A 12,484-nucleotide genomic window follows, 5' to 3' on the forward strand; every position below is an offset into this window, starting at 1 on the left:
GGAGGCCGTGCGGCGCATGCGTACAGGCACCATTCTCATCCCTACCACCTTTACCATCACTTCCCTTACCTCTTCATATCTTAAATCATTCTTAACTTTTCAATCTGCCTTAAATGCCAGCTTAAGTGAAAAATTAAGGAAAACGTACTAAGTAATTGTAACACAAACACTGACTTAATCAGTTTTAATGCAAAAAGATGCAGACGAAAGAAGAGAAGAAGTGGGCCACTAGGGTGGAGAAAAGAAGAGCTGCTCAGGAAGCAGCAAGTGCATCAACCTCTGAGCAAACGAATGCTAAATGTACAGAGAAAGAGTATGAAAACTATGAATGCTCAAGTCAAGTGTATTCACTGCATGTTATCGTGCAGTGCACCATTACTGGTGGGATGATAACTGACATTTTCCAGTCCACTGGAATTTCCCCAGTGCAAAGTGACTTCCTAAAAATATGTGTAATGGATATATATACTATATATATACTATACTATATATACTCACTAACCACCTTAAGAACTTGAGGATAAATATTATTTGATGATTTGTTTGATTTTAGAGGTGTATTTCCTGTAGGTGCCACGAATGAAGGATTCATACCAAGCCAGGAGGCCATAATGGATGGACTAGGTGAATGGGATTACCAGGAGCAGTTAATTGCCCCACGTGATAGGTGGAAATGTTCTTCAAGGCTGGACCAGATTAAGAAACCAGCAGGGTGGCACGGCAGTTGGAGTCTGGAAACACAATCATGTCAGGGTCATCGGACACTGCCAGGGGGTGCTACCCAAGGAGGACAGTCCTTGTTTCCTTACGACCCAGAAATGCACCAGGCAACCTGGACAGGAGACCAGAAGCCATTCCAGGGCCTAGTTTAAAAGACAACTTGCTGCCTCACTTTAATTGAGTTAAAGTTGCGAGGTAGTTGGCAGCACTCTTTTGGAGGAGGGAGGAGGAATTGTGAATGGTTTATTTGCTGGTAATTGCATGCGGAAGGCATTTTGTTAAATATAAATTATGTATTTGAACCTGGAATTGTGTTGGGCGTTGTTGAGTCTGTGCTCTGGGGCTCAGTGGAGCCCCCTAGTAGTTACATAGCCTATTTAATCTAAGCAGTATTTCTCCATCTGTGATTTCCAAATCACTCCGTACCTCCTCCTCCTATAACTACTACTAATACTACTTCTACTGCTAGTCTCTTTTACTGCTTGGAGGTTATCTACTTCCTCACATGCGAAAAAGTTAGAAAAATGCAAGTATTTATTTTTAAGTCTGTATTTTTTAATTCTTCTTTACTATTCGTGATGCAATTGACCTCCTCCTTGATTATTCTGTTACTACTAAAATACTGAAATAATCTGTTTGAGTAATCTTTTGAATTATTTGCGATATTTCTCTCTACCTGCCTTTTAGCCTACCTAATATCATTCTTAATGGTTGCCCTCATGTTGTCATAGGCCCCACAATTCACATTGGAGTTATTAATCTTACACCTTATACAGCTGTTTTTTTCCTTTGCAGCTTCTTTTTCAACTCCTTATTAACCCTCCTTGGACTTTGCTGTATCTGCTCAAAATTTGCCCTACTAAAAACAGTTTTAGACTTTACCCTCAATTCAGATTACAGTATTACAAAATGCTAAATCTAGACAGATTTCCTCCTGTCTTGGTGCTTTAACAAACTGTTAAAAAACAGTGACTGATTACTTCTAAAAATTCCTGCTGTTATGGTCCTCTACTTCCAAGGTTATCCTAGTTAATATTCAGGTAGTTATAGTCCCCCAGTCTATAATATACCCCTTTAAAGTTCCCTTTTTAATATTACAAAAAAGATGTGTATTGAGATTAATTTTTGCCTTGGATGATCTATAACTCACTTCTAAAATATGGTCTCTTTCCCTAATTCTTTCCAGATGAAGCCAGATGTCCTCACTTATGTTGAAACTCATCGTCCAATTAAAAAGGATTTATGTTTAATTTCTTCTTGACATAAGCAGCAACCCCACCTCCCTCTGTGTCAGAGTTTCTCAACCTTTAAGTATTTACGACCTGAGTTTTCATAACAGTTTTAATCGCGCCCCCCCTAACATTTTTTTGAAATGTAGATGCATATTTTATTATATATACTTAACTTTTATCAACATTTATTTAACTCTATATTTATTGTTCTAGTATCAGAATGTAGTTTAAGTTCATTTGTTTTGGTTTCAACAGATTTTTTTTCATATTTTTGATTCGTGTTTTCTTTTCTTTGCGCCCCCCTTTTTGTTACTTCGCGCCCCCGTAGGGGTGCCCGCTCCACAGGTTGAGAACCACTGCTCTATGTTATAATCAAGGTATTCTAGGTGTTTTGTAAGTTTTACTATACTATTTTTATAGTTTTACTATATATATACTAGTAGCTAATTTTAGATCTCTTCTAATGCCTTGTCACACATGTCCACATGAGAGGCATCAATAAGTATAATGGTATACCAGACCAAAGTTAAACCCAAAGTATTTAACTTCTTGGCTTATTTATGTCCATCTCTGCTTTTCCTAGTCTATATTGTATTGCTTTCTATGCATTGACCATAATATATCCAACAATATGTTCATTCTTTCCAGATTCCTGCTATAGATCCATTAAATCCATTATTTCTTTTTTGAAAGCTTCTACATCTATTTTACTTTTGGATTACTCCACATTGAAATGATGTCACCTGAAGGTCACTACAACAAAAATGCAACTTTGTACATGGTCAGCACCATACATGACCTAAGGCATCACAGTATAATTCTGAAGAACCAAAATCAATGAGGCTTTATCTGTTCAGTTGAGTTTATTTTTTTTGGATCCTGCCATTATCCATGCCACTCTGCTACAAATAATAATAATTATTAATATCATTATATTAAATAACTTGAAATGCAATCATATCATTTTTTTAATGAAATATCAACCTGATTTTTTCATACAACGCAAGGTTACAAGATAGATGGCATTTTGAAACTGTTTTAATATGTAATAATCATTGTCCACTTTGATCTTGAATGCAATGTCCAATATATTTCCATAATTAATAATATCTTTATCTTCATATTTTGGAATCTATTCTTCATTACTATTATATACCGAATTATGCCCTACTAAAGTTGGTCCTGCATTGTGCCTGATGCTGATAGCCTGATTTCACATTATCCTAAAATTGGATGATGTGGTTTTGATAAATGCATAGATGAGACATAATATACTCAGAATACGGGAGCTAGCATGTTCTAGCAACTCATGCCAGCATGGCATTATGATAAATCCACCCATCAATTACTATAGGAAACCCAAGATAAAGAATATCTCCAGAATCAGCTAGAGTCACCCCCACATTGGCAGACAACTTGGTAACTGCCCTAGGAACGGAAGCAACAATGATTCAGACAGTTAGCAGAGTACCTGACAGATCAACAGCTCCAGCTGGGTAATAGCTACAATGCTGTACCTGTGGTTGTATAAATGCATAAATATAACATCAAAGAAAGACATTAAAATCCACCAAGACAGAAATAAGTGCTTGAGTAGAGTGTATGAAGGGCCTTGCATTGACCATTACTTCTTAAGAAGTAGTGCAAATCAGTTGAGTGAACCCCAATGGCAGGATAATCACCGCAGTCCAAAGGGCATGAGAACCTAAACTGAAGCTCAACCAAGTATAGATCAATCAAGGGGGATAAATTCAGAGCCCAACCAACCATGGACAGTAATAAAAAGAAAGATCGAGGGATTGAAGGCTCAAATCATGTGGCTTAAATCTCGTCAGAGGAAAGAGTGGGTGACCATCAACAAAGACCTTATTGATATTCTTGAAGCCATGAAAGAAGGGGTAGAAAAAAACTGGAGAAGATGGGAGACGTCATTTACAACTATGTTGCAGACAGATACAGTATGTGAGGCTAAGGAAACAAAGGAATGATGCAGCATCCCAGACCAAGTCTAGGAGACAAAAGGAAATTGAAAGACGTGTGAAGGAGAAAATAAGCCTGCAAAAACAGTTGAAAAAGGCCATGATGGGAGAAAGGAATTGGAGGTATTGCAGGTGTAATTAAAACTGTGCTTTACAACATTATGAAGGGCAGAATGCATGAGACTGAAACAGAAGAAGAAAGAGTGAACAAGAGCTGGTTTCCATAGATACCCTTACAGGTGTGTAAAGGGCCTCTTTGACAACAAAAGCAGTGGATCATTTGAAATTTATGTAAGGAAGCTGGATGAGCATCTAAAGAAAACCTACTGAGACAATCAGAGGAAGGAGCCAGTTTCTACTTAAAAAGACATGCCACCAATTAATTCACCTGAGTACAAGATGGATATAAAGCCTCTTACATGGAATGAGGTGAAAAATACAGTGAAGAGGACTAGATCAGCATCTACTACATGGCTAAATGCTGTCCTTTGCAGTCTCTATAAGAATACCCTAGGAGTCCTAAAATATCACTGGAAGCTAATGAAAGTGGCATAGGGGAAAGGAATTATTCCTATGGCATAGAGAATGGCAGTAGAGATTTTGATTCCCAAAGAAAAGAACTCCACAACCATTGCTAAATTCTGGCAGATCAGTCTCCTGAACATGGAAGGAAAGATTTTTTTTTAGGATTGTGGGCTAATACCTTGCAATATTCTTGCTGGGTAATAACTTTGTTGATACATCAGTGCAGAAAGCAGGGATATGTGGTTTCTCAGGATATCTTGAAGATGTAAATGTCATCTGGCACCAATTGCAAATGGCCAAGAAAGAAAAGAAACTACATGTAGTGTTCTTGGGTCTTTGCTAATGCCTATGGCTCTGTGCTCCATGAAGTACAATGGACTGCTTTCAGTTTTTTTCATGTCCCATTAGTCACCACACAGATAGTCAAGGCTTACTTCAGTGAGTTCCAGTTCTGTGTTACAACTAAGAATGACATCACTGTGTGGCAGGTTCTGGAAGCGAGCATCATGGAGGGCTGTACCATCTCTCTGACAGCATTTATTATGGCAGTGTAACTCAGTGTCCGGGGTAGCACGTAAGTGGTTGGAGAGTGGGAAACCTAACCCCAACTCATGCACAGGCATGATTAAATAAGGCAATGGCTTAGCTTGCCAAGATGCCTCAGCAGCAAAGGGTTCTATTGAAATGGAGTACTTTCACTACCAATCTCTAGACTTGTGAAAGAGTTTGGATGTGCCAAAGTAAGTGTGGAAACAAAACTTACAGAATCCAGATACTCTGCTGTGAGAGGCTCTGCAGCAACCCTAGTAACAGGGAGGTAACAATCGCTAGCCGCAGCAGTATTGGATGCAAAATCTGCCCTCAAACTTATAGATTTGTGGGCTATGTCCAAAAAGGGAAAGGAGAATTTGGCCGTGGAACAACACCTACCTGGAAAAAGGTGAGCCCAGATGTATGGCAGCAGTTGGTTGCATCCAGAGGAGGTACAAAGGGGTACAAAAGTCATATTACAAGCCTAGCAAGGCCAATGGACAAGGAGGGAAGGGTTTGAGAAGAGGACACTGACATGGAAAGATATGTGGAGCTTATACTCCAACAGAGCCAGTTTTACCATCAGAGCCACCTCCAATGTTCTGCCCTTTCCCATGAACCTACATCAGTGGTTAGGGGTGGATCCAGCCTGCCCCTTGTGTTCATGTCCTGCAAACATCAAGTAAATCTTGGTTGGGTGTAAGATCATCCTAACACAAGGGTGATACACTTGGCATAACAACCAAGTGTTGAGGGATATGGCAGCTAATTTTGAAGGCAGAAGGAAAATAATAAATGCCATGCCATTCAATGCCCAGACAACATTTCCACAACTAACAGCATCATTCAGAAATTAAGGAATAGACACAGTGCAAATCTCTGTCATCAAGAACCATGCCTCCTAAACGCAGCCAGAGACTAAGAAATGTTTGTAGACTTAAGCCAGAGAATCATTTTCCCAATAGAAATTTCTAAGACCAACTTGAGATTGGATCCTCTGGTCCAAATCTTCTCACAGTATCTTCATCATAGAACTTATAGTCCAATGGGTGGATGCTGTAGATGAGGCCTACAAAAGGAGAAAGCTACATTATTCAAATGTTACATTAGAAGCAGAAGATCGTGGCTGGAATATAAAGATTTGCCCCATGGAGGTGGGGTGCAGAGGCTTCATAGCTGCTTCCACTGCAAGATTATTTAAGGAGCCAGGAATCAGAGGGCAGGCCCAAAGGATAGCGGTGAAAGCACTTTCTGATGCCGCCAAAAAGTGTACCCACTGGTTGTGGTTAAAGAGAGGAGACACCACCTGGGCTGCAGGAAAAATCAGATGCTCTTAAACTCAAATCCAGGTCTGATCAACATGTGGTGAGCCTGCCTCGGCTGAGAGTGTTTTGTGATTAAAAGGATGAAATACCCAGCGAATTACAAATGAAGATTGGTCTTTAGGACATCTACCCCTAGTAGCCAACAAGGGAATCTCACTCAAGTAAACCTCCGTGCAAAGTGTCAGGGATTATAATGTTACTGTTATCAGTCTTTTTTCAACAACAACAACATTTATTTATATAGCACATTTTCATACAAACAGTAGCTCAAAGTGAAAAAAAGAATAAAGAATAGAAAAATAAAAGACACAATAAGAAAACAAAATAAGTCAACATTAATTAACATAGAATAAGAGTAAGGTCCAATGGCCAGGGGGGACAGAAAAAACAAAAAAAAAAAACTCCAGACGGCTGGAGAAAAAAATAAATAATAAAATCTGTAGGGTCAGAAGGTACGGGTATGTACACTGCTGCCTTATGGCTCTAGAAAACCATCTGAATTCTGTCTCTATTCTTATCTGAGCAAAGATGTCATATTCCCCATGTGTCTTTGTAGGTTTTACATATGTTGACAATGCTGGACCCATTCACTCACAGTTCATCTTTGAAGATTTTAAACATGAATTAAAGACCTTATATTAAGGGTGGTTATGGTAGCACAGAGGTTAGCTCTGCTGACTCACAGCTCCTAAGTTTAAATTGTGCTCAGGAATTGGTTTTGTGCAGTTTTTTCATTCTTCTTTTTATGTATGTAATTAATTTAGGTAGTGCGTAAAATTTCAAATCTCAGAGAGAACTGTGTTAGGCTAACAGCAAGCTTTAAATTGACCTGCTGTGAGTGAGCATGCGATTAACTAGCAAAATGACCTGAATTTGTTACTAACCTTGCAAGCAATCCTTCCAGAATCAGCTTCAGGTCCTCTGCAAACTTAAAATAGTTTAAGCAGGTTCAGAAAAGTAATGATAAAATTAATCTTATATTAGCTAAAGAAAATCTATATACGTTATGTTAAATAACAAACCAACCAGAGACCACTTCAAAAAGGATAATTACCTTTTTCAAACAGTTTAAATAAATGAGTTTTGGTGCTTGCATGCTTTCAAAAAGAATTTTATAAGTGACAAAATTAGAAGTGTCTTAGGGAGTCATTGGATCTTGGGGAAAATGAGGACCACTCCAGTGTATGATGAAAGTCCAGAGAATGTCACTTTAGGTGCAGATCTTTATAGAAGATGCATACTTTGAAATAGGAATTGTAAAGACTCTATTTAAGGATGGTTCCACGTAAATAGCTAATAAATGAAGGAAGGTCTTGCTCTCTGACTTGTCTGGACGTGTAGTGCAATGGTTCCTCCCACCAGTTTAGATGGGTGCATTATTCCCATCCCAACTCTTAATTGCTTAATGAATCTTATTATGGATTAGGCTGTGGCTCGGTGGTCTTTCTATGACCGGGTGGAGATACCCATCTTGAATTGTAGACATAGCACTTTCATATGAATAAATAATATTTCATACTAACATGCAGAGTTTGAATTTTCTTATTCTACAGCAATTAACATAATGATATATTTTTGATTAATACTTTGTTACTGTTTAAATTCAAGTTACTAAACATTTGTGTTTATTGTATTTTTTTCATCTATGTTTTTTAGGGGAAGTCACTTCTGTCCTCCCTGGAGAAAACAAAACTGCTAAGAAACCAAATGTTGCTTTTGTCTTGGGCTGCCACTGTTAACATTGCAGAGTACCTGCTTCACAAGAGTAACAGTGCATGGATAAAGAGGTCATTGAATGCAGCTTTTGGTATAGCTAAGGTGTCACTCTAACTGTCTCATGTATGTGGTTATTGTCTATTGTCAGTAAGATACTGTATAAATGAGGGACTCTTACTGAAGTTCACATTAATATGAATAATTTGTTTCTTTTTTTCTCCATAGCATGCACAGACATAGCTGACAATCCTTTCTGAACGTTGCTGGTATGTTGCCAAAGTGGTATTTTGAATAACCCTTCTCTACAACAATTGTTAATTATAAATCCTGCTTATTATTTAAACAATTTTGAAAGCATAGTATGTGCTTGTAATGTGATGCTGCAATACAGCAAATTTCCAAAAAGAAAAAAGAAAAGGAAAAAATCACCCCAATACATGCACTGTACTGCTTTTAGATTCACATTTGAATATCTGTTTTGGCACATCCAAATGTAAAAAGGAGTTGTTCTAATGGCAGTTTCATGTGGGACTGAAGCAGGGTCAGAATGAAATGTTATTAAAACATTTATAGAAGCTTTATTTGGCTCAGGTCATCAGTGACATGATATGATTAGAAAATAATCTTCATCCAGATGCATGGAACAAACTGCTGGACTATCTATGCTGGTGTCCAGTTTCTTGTATTATGCCCATGTTTCACCTAGAAGAAATGAATTCAAAGTTATAATTTTAAGAAGGTGCAGCACACTGGGTACCAAATCTGACAACAGAAACTACATAAGGGACTAATTATTCTTTTCACGTCCAGAAGGATTGACATAGCAGTAGAGGTCACTTTGGCATTTGACCACGAGATTCATCAGCAAATCCAAGTTTGTAGAAGCCATCCTAGATCCGCGTTTCACACAAATATGGCACAGTTCAGTTCAGATATGCCTGTAATTTTCTAGGCAACGAGCAAATGGTACGTATTTTTATTCCCCTTCAAAACACATTCAAAAGGGATACACATCTCTAGCAAAGACAGCCCAAGCCTGCTTGCTGCGTCGTTCATGACGAGCTGCGGAACCGGAGCAGATGTGCTCCAAAGGGAAGTGAGCTAAAGCTCTCATTCTGGGGGCCGCCCTCGGGACTCCCGCGCGCCAGGGGGCGGGGTGTACGCCACCCGCAGCTGTCAGCCACACAGAGTGTAGCGGCCCCGACACCGCTGGGTTCTAGAAAAGTAGTTCTGGTGCAGGAGGCGCAGTGATAACAGCATGCCACCTGAACCCCAGCGCCAGAGAGTTGTCAGGCACAGTATACATCCGATTCCCGGCCAGAGGAAGGCGCCAGCATCTAGCTAAGCGCATGCGTAATGTTGCGAGCGCCCGCCCGCCGCGGGACGCCCCCTACCGACCTTTCTCTGCTTTCTAACTAGTGTTGCCCTCACACGCAAGTCGGTCGGGTTTGGCTTTTCGACATAGTGTTCTCATCTTGTTTTCGACGTTCTTCATAGGTAGCCTCGTGCAGGGGTAAGTTACATTATCAAGGATATTGGGGATCGGGAATAGGTTTGAGGGTTCTGCCGAGCAGCTCAACGCCGCTCTCTGTCGGACAAAGCTCTGCCTTATGGTAATCAAACCCATATGTCACTTCCGCTCTTTCTCGAGCGCCATTTTAGTCAGGGCAGGATCGGCTGGGGTGCATTGTTTGAGGGGGTGAAATTTTATAATAGAAATATAGTGAGGCTAAAGAACGCAAGACTGATGAGACCCTCATTTCCTTGTCCACTGAATGCCTAGATGAGAGGCGACAGCACCTTGACAGGCAGCAAAGGGCGGGAGCAGCGGCGGCTCCCTGTCAGTGTCTTTTCTGCGCCGTCTTGCTGAAGCCCGGCGAGCTCCCTCTTTCGGCTCGGTGTGTTTCCCCGGAGTGAAGAAGCAGCGGAGTGCGGACGGTGGGTGAGTGAGCGAGGAAGAGGAGGAGGAGGAGGAGGAAAAGGGAGAGAGTGTGTGTGTGTGTGAGAGAGAGAGGCCGCCCTTTGTCTCCATTGCGGATCGGCTGCATCCCCGCTATCCGGCAGGTAAACCGACCTGCTGTCTTCGAGTGGGCAGCGCACACGTTTTGCAGCAGTGTTTTAAAAGCATTTTTTTTTGCTGTTGTGCAATTATTTTTTATATTCGTGTGTCAGATCACCGTCTGTCGGAACCAGAAGGTAACTAAAACCCGCGTTTCCTTTTCACCTCGGCCGAGCCGCCGTTTTCTTTTTTTACTTGACTACCGCCGGAGGTGAGTAGAGATCGATTTTAGTCGTAGAAAAGGCGAGTTTTGTACACAATGGCTATTGAGTCGTTTTCGGTTTAGATTTAGGGGTATATGAAATAATTCCATTACTTAGGTGGTGTTGAATTTTAATTTCATTAACGTTTCATTTAACATGTTTAAACGTATTGCACATCTAGAATAAGCCGCACATCATTTCACCTTTTTGTGTTGGGGGGGGGGAGAGGAGGAGGAGGAGGAGGATGACTTTTATTCGCGACGCAGTGTTTTAATAAACCTCGTTTCGGTAGCAAGTTGGTAGTAATTCCCGAGCGAGGTTAACGTATTGTCCCCGATTGTTGAATAGGAGAGTAATCTAAATATCTGGTTTTGACAGTCTGTGCTTTGGCTCTCGATCTGAGCGGTTTTGCTGCTTGGCGTGTGCTTGTGAGTGAGCAAAAAAAGGGGGAGCCTCTGGTTAAGCGACTCAGTTACTTTTACCTGCCTCTAGCCCTGTCATCGTGCTTATTCAAGTGGGAGCGTAGTGGCCGATTGGGAACACAGAACATTAATGAATGGAAAGGTAATTATCCCCGTTTTTTGGATGATCGTGACGTTGCATAGAAAATGGCGCGGTCGAACTTTGTGAATATGAATTCATCATGCCTCCCCTTTATTCATGGCACATTTTTGAACGAGATACGTCTGCCGCCTTGACGTATTTGGGTACTGGCTATCACTTCCCTAATGGACGTCTCGGGAAAGTTTTCTACCGCTTCCACGAAGATGTGTTATAGGTGGGATTGTCGTCTAATAATCTATTATACGTATGTAGTCGAAAGCGCCTTTGACTGCTGGACATAATAATGCCTCCGCCCAAAATGTGCTGCAGACATGTCAGAAAATCCTACTTCCCATCTAAGTCGATAGGGGGCGCAATCCTATTTAGTTGTGGGAGGCTGCTAAAGGGATATGATTTGGGTTACATAAGGAGAGATGCGCAGCTCGGCAGCGCCATCTACCCACTGCCAGCGGGGGAACAGAGACCTTCTTACTGAGCAATTTGTTGCACACATGACTGCAGATGGAATGGAGGATGGACAGGCCCGAGTGAGCATGTGAAAGGCAGTATTTGAACATTGTCTTTAATTGCAGGTCAGCTGTACACATCATGTTTAAGGTATGGTAATACTAATGATGTGAATTTGGGTAGGTGTGTCTCATCCTTGCAGCTTACTGCTTTAAGCAAGAATGCAAACCATATGAGCTGCAACCCACAGAAGATATACCTAACTGACCCTTTTTTAGGACACAGTTCAATTTTTGTGCTTTGTACCTTAATCATGCACACAAACTGTAATAACTGCCCATCTACTATGACAAAACTGACCTGTTGACTCCCCCTAATGTATCTTTAGTTCCCATGGAATATTAATGCTTAAATACATGGATAATAATCTGCATCAATTTAGTTATTCATCTTAATGATCCATGTATTTAAAGATAGAAAAACATTTTTATAAATGTGTATACTGCAGAAATACATACTTTTATGAATGAAAAGTAGTTGTTTAACTTCTGCTGCACTGTACTTCCTTTTCAGATAATCATTCTAAAGTTGAGTACATAGAGGTGTTTGAAAAGATTCATCAAGGTCTTAACTTTGACTAGTTCTATGAAGAAAGTAGTTGAAATTCAATGAGTAACACATTTTCATTTATACTTATTTTTTATTTGTATTTCTTATCATTGATGGTCTGTATTTTCATCATTGTATAATTTGTACACTTTCCTTTTCCATCTTGTACTTTACATAACATTTTCCAAGTTAATTATTTCAGAAGTATTTTAACAATTTTGTTGATTCAATACCATTATAAGTGTTTACAGTGATGTTTTATTTATACAGATCTTATACTTAGCAAGAAAAGCACATGTCCATATAGACATTTATCAATAGTTAAGACATTTGCTTTATTTGCTAAGTCCAGATTTTGTCCTGTTTTCCAGCCATCTCTGCATTGTTTTCCATCCATCTTATTTTCTATTTTGAATGGAGATAACCCATAGCCTTTCAGCAAGAGGTGCACAGGAGGAACTGAAAGTAGATGCAGGGCACACACAAAGATCAACCTGTATGTACAGTATTTGCAAAGGGTTGGCATGAAAATATATCTTGGGACTGTGAGAGTACAGACTCCCAGTGGAAGCTT

General features: G+C 40.0%; 1 protein-coding gene across 7 annotated transcripts in view; it reads left to right on the plus strand.

Annotated features, from left to right (window-relative positions):
• Nucleotides 1-9,370: 9,370 nt before the first annotated feature.
• adnpb (activity-dependent neuroprotector homeobox b) overlaps nucleotides 9,371-12,484 on the plus strand; it is a 128,941-nt gene continuing 125,827 nt past the window's right edge. For 2 of the 7 annotated variants that reach the window (XM_039735974.1, XM_039735978.1), the window contains exon 1: nucleotides 9,371-9,541. The gene's annotated coding sequence lies outside the window, so the exon portion shown is untranslated. Of the gene's footprint in view, nucleotides 9,542-9,664; nucleotides 9,971-10,111; nucleotides 10,225-10,544; nucleotides 10,855-12,484 lie in introns of those variants that run through there. The other 5 variants (XM_039735975.1, XM_039735972.1, XM_039735976.1 and 2 more) reach the window with 4 other exon arrangements.

Source organism: Polypterus senegalus, chromosome 14 (genome assembly GCF_016835505.1).
Source record: "Polypterus senegalus isolate Bchr_013 chromosome 14, ASM1683550v1, whole genome shotgun sequence".
NCBI classification, from domain to species: Eukaryota; Metazoa; Chordata; class Cladistia; order Polypteriformes; family Polypteridae; genus Polypterus; species Polypterus senegalus.